The sequence below is a fragment of the Hypanus sabinus genome, chromosome 20, assembly GCF_030144855.1.
Source record: "Hypanus sabinus isolate sHypSab1 chromosome 20, sHypSab1.hap1, whole genome shotgun sequence".
Lineage (NCBI taxonomy): Eukaryota > Metazoa > Chordata > Chondrichthyes > Myliobatiformes > Dasyatidae > Hypanus > Hypanus sabinus.
In genome coordinates this window covers 53,870,128-53,883,543 of record NC_082725.1, presented here as the reverse complement: position 1 = coordinate 53,883,543, position 13,416 = coordinate 53,870,128, and positions in this window count along the sequence as shown.

The following is a 13,416-nucleotide window of genomic DNA, read 5'->3' as shown; positions in this document are numbered from 1 at the left end:
CTTAAAACACATTTGACATCATTAAAACAAAATGGGAGAAGGAAGGAGGAATAATTATATCTGAGGAAGAATGGACAACAATATGGAGGTATCAATGGAAGTGTACCAGAAATGGAAGGAGTTTGGATGGAAAAACTTGATAAGATATTTTATTACACCTTCTCAGAAATCCCATTATGATAGTAACCTCCCTGTTTACTGGAGAAATTGTGGAAATCAAAATGCAAATCATTATCATATTTTTTGGGACTGCCCTGTTATCAAAAACTATTGGAGGGGGGATACACAATGCCTTACAAGACATCTTTAAATGTGAAATACCCTTGGAGAGTAAGACCATATATTTTAGATATATACTTCAAGAATGGTTGAAAAGAGATAAATATTTAATGAATATACTGTTGGACGCTGGTAAAAAGACTCTTACTAGGAAATGGTTATCACAGTAGAGCCCAACTTTAAATACATGGATGGAAATTACAATGGACATTTACAAAATGGAGAAGGTAACAGCATCTGTTAATCATAAGTTGGAACAATTTGATTCATACTGGGAAAAATGGTTTAACTACATAATGCCTCATAGGCCTGATTTTATTCTCACAAATCAATGAATCTGTTGTAAAAGAAAAGATCACTCCCTACTTGTATATAGTTTTTTCCTTTTGCTTGTTTTTCTTTCCACTCTTTTCTCTAAGTGTATACCTCAGATAAATACTTTGTGGAGATTTGTGATATATATGATTATATGATATATATGTACAATGTCTGAAATACATCTTATGGAAATGTTTGTTTGATGATGAACTTCAATAAAAAAAATAAATTACAAAAAAAAAGACAGAAGCTTCCCAGAATAACTGATGCTAAGAAAGCACTTTTGTTGGTCCACAAATCAAACAGGTTATCGATGATAGGCAATTTGAAGGATTTCTAGTGGGACCGGAGAAAATCACATGGAAGGCATTCAAGGAAGTTGTTGAAATTTTTCTTGGCATCTACAGAGCACCAAACTACATGCAGCTGGTTGACAACATGCTTCAAGCATATAAAACCATGAAATTCAACATGTCACTAAAAATTAATTTTCTGCATTCCCATTTAGACTTCTTCCCTGCAAATCTTGGTGCTGTTAGTGATGAGCATGGTGAAAGGTTTCACCAGGACATTGTGGTCATGGAGAAAAGATACCAGGGCAACTGGAATCCATCAATGCTGGCGAATTATTGTTGGACACTTAAGCGAGAAGCTTCAGACACTGAGTACAAATGAAAATCATTTAACAAAATATTTTTAACTTAGTTGAACTCTCGCAAAGCGTCAACACCATTATGCAATTAAACATATTATAATCAATAAAAGTTTATTTGTTTTTTCTCCAAATTCCTACATGATAGAAGTAGTCTGAAATTATATTTGTGTTCATCTTCAAGCAGCCTATCATAAACAAAAAAAAATTCTGAGGAAGCAACACTTTTGAAAAAACTTGTTGTCCAGTGCATCAGTCTGTGTTATAAAATATATTATGTATTTCTGTATAATTGTGATTTGTTTATTATTGTGTTATTTATCTTATTGTGCTTTTAATGCTGCATTAAATCCAAGATAACAATTATTTCATTTTCCTTTACACTTATGTGCTGGAAATGACATTAAACAATTTTGAATCTTTTTGGTCTGTTCCTATTTCTTCACCTTGCTTCCAATATTTGTGACTTCTATGGATTTCTCTTAAATTACGTTATTACTGGATGCCAAACTTAGCTGAGCCCTTGGTACTAATCTGTGGGATTTACTCCTGTTCAGTCCAAAAAGTAGCTAATATTTACCACACTGGGGTCTAAAATAGGGCACAATGACAACAGTAACCACAGAATTACACGGCTCCTCATCTAAATAACAGCCATAACACGGTGGGTGGTAAATGTTAAAAGATGCTTGCAGTACCCACTTGCAAAGATGAATGTGGGCTGCAGGAGGGGGTCAGATTTTAGGGAGGATATCTGTATGGGAAGTGCAGACACCAAAGTTATTGCTGAAAATAAGGAGTGGATAAGGACTTCTTCCAAAAGACCTCCCTTCCTCTACTTCTTTCTTTCCTTCTTCCTCTCATTTCCTCCACTATCCCTTTCCTCCTCTTACAATTTTCTCATCACTCTCCTCCCTCTTTTGCCTTCTCCCTTTCCATTCTCCTTCCTGCCTACCTTCCCCCTTTCCTTCCCTTTTCCATACCTCACCTCTACTTCCTCCACCTCTTCACAACCCTCCTCTCAAAATCAGAATTAGGTTTAATATCACCAGCGTATGTCATGAATTTGTTCTCTTTGCAGCAGCAGTACAATGAAATAATAATAATAGAAAAATGTGAATTGCAGTAAATATATACACAGTCTCACACATACACACACATATATATATATATACATAAAATAGTTAAATTATATAAATGGTGCAAAAATAAACATAAAAAAGTAGTGAGTTCGTGTTCATGGGTTCAAAGTCCATTCAGAAATAGGATGGCAGGGGGAAAGAATCTGCTCCTGAACCATTGTGTGTCTTCAGGCCACTGTATCTCCTTCCTGATGGTAGCAATGAGAACAGGGCATGTACTGGGTGATGAACGTGCTTAATAATGGAGGCCATCTTTTTGAGGCAACACTACTTGAAGATGTTCTGGATACTACAGAGGCTAGTGCTTATGATTGAGCTGACTAAGTTTATAACTCTCTGCAGTGTATTTCAATCCTGTTCAGTGGCCCCTCCATACCAGATGGAGATGCAGCCAGTTAGAATGCTCACCACGATACATCTGTAGAAATTTGCAAGTGTCTTTGGTGAGAAAGGCTTTTTCCCTGGGCCACAAGAGGACACAGGTATAAGGTGCTGGGGAGTAGGTACAGAGGAGATGTCAGGGGTAAGTTTTTTACACAGAGAGTGGTGAGTGCATGGAATGGGCTGCCGGCAATGGTGATGGAGGTGGATACGATAGGGTCTTTTAAGAGACTTTTGAATAGGTACATGGAGCTTAGAAAAATAGAGGGGTATAGGTAAGCCTAGTAATTTCTAAGGTGGGGACATGTTTGATACAACTTTGTGGGCTAAAGGGTCTGTATTGTACTGTAGGTTTTCTATGTTTCTATGACATACCAAATCTCTCCCACCAGTTTGCACTGCCTGCTCTGTCGTCATAAACAGAAGCAATAGGGCTGCAGATATACTGAGGTACAGTCATAATTTGTCTTGTATACTATTCAAACAGATCAAATCATTACACTGTGAAGTACAAGATCAAACAATAATAGAAAACAGAATAAAGTGCAACAGATACAGAGGAAGTGCAGTGCAGTAAACAATAAGATGCAAGATCATAATGAGGTAGATCTTTAGGTCAAGATTCCACCTATCTAACTAAGGAACTAACAATAGTCTTATTAAGGTTAGGAGCTGTCCTTGAGTCTGATAGTCTGTGCTTTCTGGATTTTGGATCTTTGGGAGAGGGAGAAGAAAGAATGTCCAGGATGCAGTGCCTAGACTTCAAAATGGAGTATTGGATGCAGTATTATTTTAATTTCTTTGGATTTTGAGGAGTACAATATATGGTATATGAAAGCCTTCATACATTTATTGCCAGTGGCAACAATTTGCAAAGATTACATGCTTCTGCATGACATATAAATACTTTAACAGCAGAAATCATTGATTCAGTGTTGATTATATTGTATTATTTTGATGCAAGCATGCATCAACCTTGGGCTTAAATATACAGTATAATCTACGTTCTCGTTGAGGTTTTGTTCAAAGGGTCCAGCAGTGTATGTTTTTCTCTATAGGAAAAATTATCATGCAAGCCTCTGAGGTTGAATCTCCAAACCACAAGGAATAGCTTTCAGAACCTCGAGAAAGATCTGAGTGGTAATAGACTGGGCTGTGGGAAGGAGGCCTACTGATTTTCATACCATGCTTTGTGTCTGGTCATGTCACTGTTCTCATAAGCATATCCAGATTACATAGAAGCATGGATATTTTCCATGGATTCAGGGATGCTCTTCTGGGATGATTTAATTTGTGCGATGGTACAAAACATGTAATGATGAACCACTCCTGCCTTTTGCTTCCATCCACTTTCAACCAAGTCAAAATGAATCTCAGGGAGTGCTGTCTGAATATGAGGTGCTGGCTTTTTTGAATTTGAGTAACTACCAACTCTGCCTTCAACACCCACTTTGTCGTTTTTTAGTTCAAACATGTATTTTGTTGATAATAAATAGAATAAATATAATTAGAATGCCCTCAAAATATAACTTACAATGTGTCGATACCTATCATGTTTCCAACTTTATGTCCTCATCAAGAGGTGGTTACATCAGACCCAACCCCTCGGTGTCCAGTGGGCGCTGAGCCCTGGACTTCACCACAGGGGCTTTGCAGTGAGCTTCAGTCCATCCTTCAGCAAGTTCTCCTGCATTTTGGTATGTGCAGGCAGTAACGTTCCCCTAACAGACATCTCCCTACTCTACTAGAAAGACTAGAAAGCTTCACGCAGACCAGACTACATCTTTCACTTTGAGCGCTGAGATCTAGACATCTGTAATCCTTACTGAAACGGGTCGACAGTTCACTGACTTTAATGAGAACTGCTGTGAAATTTAAAGGAAAATGAAAACAATAACTGGCAGGCCAACAGGGCCGTTAACTAAAACCCCCAAACTGAAAGTTAATGCCAACACTACGGCTGGAAGCAATAACTAATACTCTCCTTTTCAGCTTCAGTTGAAATGGTAGCCCTCTTTCCTAGACAAGGACAAGAGTAAGACGGAAGCGTGAAATGTTGCTGTGCTTTTGGTTAACTCTTGACAAGACTAGAACAAAAAGAAGGAAGTCAAATTCCACCATAATGAACATTGTAAAGAGTACAATTGTTGATTCTGTTGCGCAGTCCACCTGCATGGGTGTATAGACTCCGCAGCAGAGTCTGTAGCTGTGACCGGCCCAGGTGACTACCATGGTCGAGATGTAGGGTATGTACACCACCAGGTACAGCAATACTGAGAGCATTATGCCCTAGTTGACTTGCCTGTCATTGAGTGGGAGTGATGTCGTCATGTTTCCAGTTTCCATTGGACATCCTCTCCTACCAATTCTTCTCACACATGCTACTCTCTAAAAAGCCAGATTCGTAGCATCTTCAAATATTCAGAGCTGATGGTGAAGTGAACCGAGGATCAGTTGAGTGAGTGACCAAAGAACATTGCTTCACTCCTGCGTTAATTGACTCTGTTCCTGCCGCCATTTCAGATTAGTCACAGGTGCTGATCAATCTGTGGACTGACTGAGGGTCTGAACAGAAGATGGTAATAGACAATAGACAATAGATGCAGAAGAAGACCATTTGGCCCCTCGAGTCTGCACCACCATTCTGAGATCATGGCTGATCATTCACTATCAATACCCAGTCCCTGCCTTGTCCCCATATCCCTTGATTCCCCTATCCATCAGATATCTATCTAGCTCCTTCTTGAAAGCATCCAGAGAATTGGCCTCCACCGTCTTCCGAGGCAGTGCATTCCACACCTCCACAACTCTCTGGGAGAAGAAGCTCTTCCTCAACTCTGTTTTAAATAACTGACCTCTTATTTTCAATCCATGCCCTCTGGTACTGGACTCTCCCAACATCTGGAACATATTTCCTGCCTCAATCCTATCAAATCCTTTAATTATCTTAAACGTTTCAATCAGATCCCCTCTCAATCTCCTCAATTCCAGTGTGTACAAACCCAATCTCTCCAATCTCTCTGCGTAAGACAGCCCTGCCATCCCAGGAATCAACCTAGTGAATCTATGCTGAACTTCCTCAATTGCCAGAATGTCCTTCCTTAAACCTGGAGACCAAAACTGTACACAATATTCCAGGTGTGGTCTCACCAGGGCCCTGTACAAATGCAAAAGGACATCCTTGCTCTTGTACTCAATTCCCCTTGTAATAAAGGCCAACATTCCATTTTCCCTCTTCACTGCCTGTTGCACTTGCTCATTCACCTTCATTGACTGATGAACTAGGACTCCTAGGTCTCTTTGCATTTCTTCCTTACCTAACTCTACACTGTTCAGCCAATACTCTGCCCTCTTGTTCCTGCTTCCAAAGTGGATAACTTCACATTTATTCACATTGAATGACATCTGCCAAGTATCTGCCCACTCACCCAGCCTATCCAAGTCTCCCTGTATTCTGTATTCTCCCTGTATTCCCTGTATCTGTCCTCTTCACATGTCACACTGCCACCCAGTTTAGTATCATCAGCAAACTTGCTGATATAGTTTTCAATGCCCTCATCTAAATCGTAAAGAGCTGTGGTCCCAATACAGAGCCCTGTGGTACCCCACTAGTAACCTCCAGCCAGTCCGAGAAACACCCATTCACTGCTACCCTTTGCTTTCTATCTGCCAACCAGTTTTCTATCCATGTTGAAACCCTGCCCCCAATGCCATGAGCTCTGATTTTACTCACCAATCTCCTAAGTGGCACCTTATCGAATGCCTTCTGAAAATCTAGGTACACAACATCCACTGGCTTACCCTCGTCTAACATCCTTGTTACACCCTCAAAAAACTCCAACAGATTAGTCAAGCATGATTTGCCCTTGGTAAATCCATGCTGGCTCGGCCTAATTCTATTACTGCCATCAAGATGTGCCACTATTTCGTCCTTAATAATGGACTCAAGCATCTTCCCCACGACTGACGTTAGGCTAACAGGGCGATAGTTCTCCATTTTCTCCTTCCCTCCCTTCTTGAAAAGTGGGATAACATTAGCCACTCTCCAATCTTCAGGAACTGATCCTGAATCTAAGGAACATTGGAAAATGATTACCAATGCATCCGCAATTTCCTGAGCCACCTCTTTTAGAACCCTCGGATGCAGATCATCTGGACCCGGGGAATTATTAGCCTTCAGTCACCTATGTACAGGGAGACTTTGACCTGAATGATCCGATTGCATGGCGTTACCCTTATACCCATGTTAAGATATTTCAGATGAATATATAGCTTGAAAAATGGTGCAAGGGGGAAGGATTCAAATTTCTGGGGCATTGGAACCAGTTCTGGGGGAGGTGGGACCAGTACAAACAGGACCGTCTGCACCTGGGCTGGACTAGAACCAATATCCTAGGGGGAGTGTTTCCTACTGCTGTTCAGGAGGATTTAAACTAATGTGGCAGGGGGATGGGAACAAGTGCAGAGAGACAGAGGGGTGTAAAATGAGGGTACTGTGGCGACCCACTTTCTGCGCAGGCAAACCGGCTCACAAATAGCCCGCAAGCGGGGAGAGACTTTGGTAATGCAACTTTAACGTTCTCCTTCGCGTGTCACGAACGCCGAATTTAACGTCGAGATAAACCAGTTAATAAGAACCAGATCGCAGTAAGATTAACCATTTACTGTTCACTCTTCACATTAACATATGGTGAAAACTGTTGATAAAACAATACAAGATTGATACAGTATTTGTTCCTTCCTTAATATCACATTTCAAGTGTAAATACTTGCAAAGGTGACTATAACTACATTACACTAAGGTGCAGTATACAGGGAGAGTTTACCTGCTCCATTGACTACTTTAAATACACTTCCATGCAAACTATCAGCGACTCTTTAACTAACGAAAGCATAAACATTATCTACCGTCGTTACTTCTAACAGGATCGGCATTAACATCTTAGTTCAATATATCGATTATCTATTAACTTACAGCGTTGCTCTCACTGTGATTTCTCATGCCTGCAAAACAACTTCTGCTCAGGTGAGCCTCGTGGTAAGCCCCCACCCTCGCGCTAATTTCAAACCGGTATTTTCCCACAAGACGCGGCGAAACCGGATGTGACGTCATCGCATGCCGATATATTTTACATGCAATGAATATACTTTAAACACTTCTAATTCTAACTAGAAAATACTATTGAATGAATTACTAAGCGAAAATATTATAAACTAAATAACTGTCGTAAAGACAGCACACTCCCCGCTTGACCTTCGTAAGGTCATAATGAACAGAGTACAAACTTAGTCTCTTAATCAGTCATTGGGTAGAAGTAGAATAACTTCTGTAACTGGCCTTTGGTAAATTTTCACATCGCCTTGGTCGGTAGTCTTCAATTCGATCTTCCTAACATGTCCATCCTCGCTAGGGAATGTAGCAGTGATTCTGGCCGTTGGCCAGCTGTTGCGGGTGGCTTGCTTGTCCCTGAGCAGGACTAAGTCTCCAACTTGAAGATTCCTGTGGGGTTCTGTCCACTTTTGTCTCTGTTGCAACAAAGGTAGACATTTTTGTCTCCAGCGAGGCCAGAACTGATTTGCCAGAGCCTGGACTTGTCTCCATTGCTTTGTGTACAAATCCTTGTCTGAAAAGTCTCCTGGTGGAGGAGGTGCTCCTGCCTTCTGCGTAAGGAGCGTTGATGGCGAAAGTATAAAGGGGTTTTCTGGGTCAGAAGACACAGGTAGGAGTGATTGTGCATTTATAATGGCTGTGACCTCTGCCATTAGGGTGCACAGTACCTCGTGGGCCAATCGGGTGCGTTGCTGCATCTCAGGTTTCCTTTTCCGGGTTTTCCGTAAGGATGTGAACCGTTTGACTGCCTGCTCTTTGTTATCTGGTGAGCGCTGGCGTGGTTCTCTGAAAGGCAATGGGGCAACCCCATTATTTGCTTCATCTCTGAAGACCTTGGTGTCTTTGGGTTTTAAAGAAATGGTATCTTGAGCTGATTGTGCAAGTTTGTTTCCGTGCTCGGTTTGAACGAAAACTGACTGACCTAGCGTCTCGTCGGTTACTTTACGCTTGGTAATGTCTTGTTGTGCTTCTTCAGGGTACACCTCAGTGAGGCAGATCTCGGAACAAGAACGGCTTGACTGAGTTTGACTGCAAACTTCTGTACAGTTCGAGCTGACAATTGTTGTCCTGGAGTGAACCTCTCCCTCCCCGCCGTCCTGTTGTGGGGGTGAAGGAGCGTTGTCGGTTCTTTCATTCTTGACTTCATCACAGAGCCGTGAGGGTAAATTTCCTTCCTTGTATGGATGTGATGCAATCGTGACTTTCTGAGGTTCCTCGTAGCTGGGGAAGTTATCGAATACGTATGGAGAGGGGAGACGAGCCTGCCTGTCTATTTGATATTGTACATAGTCGCTTGTGCGTTCCAGTCTGGTCCTTTCTAAAGTAGATCTTGCTTCGGTCAGATCACGCGACCCTTCAGCTTCTTCTATGTACTTTGCTTCCGCCATGGCAGCTTCTTCTTCTCTTTCTAGCTGCAGCACTTGCAACTCTGTCGATATTTTTGCCATTTCCAACTGGGTTTCGGCTTCTCGGGCGGCCGCTTTCCTTTGTCTGGCGGCCTTTTCTTTCTGGATTTCGGCTTCTCTGATGGCCCTGGCAGCCTTTTCTTTCTGGATTTCGGCTTCTCTGATGGCCTGTTCTTTCTGGATTTTGGCTTCTCTGATGGCCTGTTCTTTTTGGATTTTGGCTTCTCTGATGGCCCTTTCGGCTTCTCTGGCAGCCTTTTCTTTCTGGATTTCGGCTTCTCGGGTAGCCTGATTCATTTTCAAAACTGCTTCTTGTCTGGCGTAACGCAGTCGCACCTTGGCGGCTTCTGCCTTGGCTCTTGCCTGGGTGGACTTACTTGATGTTGGTTTACCGCCCTTGTCGCTGGGCGGCGTCGACTTGATGCTGGATCGAGCTGACATTGCAGCACTTGAAACACCTGATAATGCCGCTTTTTCACTGTAACGTTCTCCTTCGCGTGTACTAATAACGCCAAATTCAACGTCGAGATAAACCAGTTAATAAGAACCAGATCTCAGTAAGATTAACCATTTACTGTTCACTCTTCACATTAACATATGGTGAAAAAGCATTGCTCTCACTGTGATTTCTCATGCCTGCAAAACAACTTCTGCTCAGGTGAGCCTCGTGGTAAGCCCCCACCCTCGCGTTAATTTCAAACCGGTATTTTCCCACAAGACGCGGCGAAACCGGATGTGACGTCATCGCATGCCGATATATTTTACATGCAATGAATATACTTTAAACACTTCTAATTCTAACTAGAAAATACTATTGAATGAATTACTAAGCAAAAATATTATAAACTAAATAACTGTCGTAAAGACAGCACAGCAACTCTGAAGTCATTTCCGCCCAAAGAGGGCGGGAAATAGGGATTAAAAACCAGCGCCACGAAGTTTGAATAAACTAGTCTCGAAACGACTTACCGACTGTTTGTCGTTGTTTCTAGCTCTGTTACATCGCTACATTGGTAACCCTGACGGTCCAAACGGGACTTGGACCAAAGATGACCGACTCTTCATCTGTTCACGCAGTTTCGCTAAAATGCCGACTTTCTGGACGCTGCGACCACGCGTGTAGTTTAGCCAAGCAGAAGCCCAGTTCCAGATTCGGCAGATATCCTCTGATTCCACGCGTTACTACCACATGGTGAGCGCCCTTGACCAGGAGACGGCCGCCCAGGTTGCGGATTTCATTCAGTCGCCCCCGGAAGAAGGCAAATATGAAGCATTCAAAGCGCTGCTCATTGGGACCTTTGGCCTCTCACAGCATGAGGGAGGTGCCCACCTGCTTCACCTGGACGGTTTGGGAGACAGACTGCCATCAGCATTGATGAACGAGATGCTGGCCCTGGCTGACGGACACAAGCCCTGCCTCATGTTTGAGCAAGCGTTCCTAGAGCAACTGCCCGAGGACATACATCTGCTGCTGGCCGACGCAGATTTCAGCGACCCCCGGAAGGTGGCGGCCCGGGCAGACGTGCTGTGGAAAGCCAAGAGGGAGAGTGGGGCATCTATCGGTCAGATTACCAGGCCACACGCCCAACAGCAGACCAGACCAGGCCCAGCAAGGGGGCACACACAACTCAGAGGCAGGAGTGAGGAGGCCAGTGAACAGTAGTGTTTCTACCACCAGCGGTGGGGCACAGAAGCCCGCCCTGCAAGGGCCAGCTGTCGCTAATGACTATGGTGGCTGCCCACCAGGACAGCCTCTTGTACGTCTGGGACAAACAGTCGGGACGCCGCTTCTTGGTCAACACTGGAGTGGAAATCAGCGTCTTGCCCCCGACGGGGTGTGACACCCGTAACAGGAAGCCAGGACCCACCCTGACGGCCACAAATGGACCTATGGCACCCGCACAGTGCAGCTGCAGTTTGGCGCCAGCTGGTTCATGTAGGATTTCACACTGGCCGCCGTGGCCCAACCACTCCTGGGGGGGCGGACTTCTTGCGAGCTCACAACCTGCTGGTCGACTTGCAAGGGAAAAGACTGGTACATGCCAAGAATTTCCAGACGTTCCCCCTGGGTGAAGCCAAGTTGCTGGCCCCACACCTGGACTCCATCACACTGTCGGACAACGAATTCACCAGAATCCTGGTGGACTTTCCATCGATTCTGACACTGCAGTTCACATGCCCAGACATGGGGTTCAGCACCACATCTCGACCAAGGGACCACCCCTCCACGCCCGCGTATGAAGGCTCCCCCGGAAAAGCTCCGCCTGGCGAAGGAAGAATTCAAGAGGTTGGAGGAATTGGGGATCGTATGGATGTCCAACAGCCCATGGGCCTTCCCCTGCACATGGTGCCCAAAGCAGCTGGGGGTTGGAGACCATGTGGTGACTACCGCAGACTGAATGAGGCTACCACTCCGGACCGCTACCCCAAAACAGCACTCATCACCCCGTTCGGCCTGTTTGAGTTCCTCTGAATGCCATTCGGCCTGAAGAATGTCGCACAGACGTTCCAGCGGCTAATGGACGCGGTGGGACGCGACCTGGACTTTGCGTTCATCTATTTGGACAACATCCTCATAGCCAGCAGTTGCCGTCAGGAGCATCTGTCCCACCTCCGCCAGTTCTACTCCTGCCTGAGTGATTTCAGCCTCACGAGCAACCCGGCCAAATGCCAGTTTGGTCTCGACACCATCGACTTCCTGGGCCACAGGATTACCAAAGACGGGGCAACACCTCTGCCCGCCAAAGTAGACGCAATCTGCCACTTTGACCTGGAGCTGTTGGCACTGTATCTGGCAATCTGGCATTTCAGGTACTTCTTAGAAGGCAGGCCGTTCACTGTGTTCACGGACCACAAACCATTGACCTTCATGTTCACGAAGGTGTCCGATCCCTGGTCGGCTCACCAGCAGCGAAATCTGTCCTACATCTCCGAGTACACGTCGGACATCCAGCATTACATGGGAAAGGACAGCGTCATGGTGGACGCACTCTCCAGACCAGCTATTCAGGCCCTGTCCCTGGGGGTGGACTATGCAGCACTGGCGGAGGCGCAGCAGGCAGATGACGAGATGCCCAGCCACAGGACCGCATTCTCAGGTTTGCAGCTGCAAGACTTTCTTGTAGGCCCAGGTGAGAGGACCCTCTTGTGCGACGTGGCTACCGGCCAACCTCGCCCCATCGTCCCGGCAGCCTGGCGGCAGCGAGTTTTCAACTCCATACATGGTTTGGCGCACCCATCTATCAGGACAACCATCTGGCTGGTCTCCAGCAAGTTCGCGTAGCACGGACTTTGCAAACAGGTCAGTGAATGGGCCAGAACGTGCACGCAGTGCCCCAAGGTGCAGCGGCACACTAAAGCCCTGCCGCAGCAGTTCGAACCCACCCACCGGAGGTTCGACCACATTCATGTGGATATCGTGGGGCTCCTACCAGTGTCCCGAGGAGCGCGGTACCTCCTAACTATGGTAGACCGGTTCACGAGACACCGGTCCCGCTGACTGACACATCTGCCGATTCCTGTGCCCGAGCTCTGATTGCAACCTGGGTAGCACACTTCGGGGTACCGGCCCACATTACCTCTGACAGAGGCGCCCAGTTCACCTCCAGCCTGTGATCGGCTGTGGCCAGCCTTTTGGGAACCCAGCTACACCACACTACTGCCTACCACCCACAGTCGAACGGACTAGTGGAACACTTCCACCGTCACTTGAAGTCGGCTCTCATGGCCCGCCTGAGAGGACCTAACTGGGTGAATGAGCTTCCCTGGGTCCTGCTTGGACTTCGCACAGCACCCAAAGAGGTTCTGCACGCCTCGTCAGCCAAGTTGGTGTATGGCGCACCCCTGGCCGTCCCGGGAGAGTTCATACCAACCCCAAGGGGGCAAGAGGAAGAACCCGCAGCAGTCCTGGACAGGCTATGCGAAAGGCTCGGCAACCTGGCTCCTGTACCAACTTCACAGCACGGACAGACCCCAACCTACATACCCAAAGACCTGCAGAACTGTAAGTTTGTATGAAGGGACGGACACCGGGCGCTGCTACAGCGGCTGTACAAGGGGCCGTTCAGGGTGATCAGGAACAACGGGTCCACGTACGTTCTGGACATTGGGGGGAAAGAGGAGGTTTTC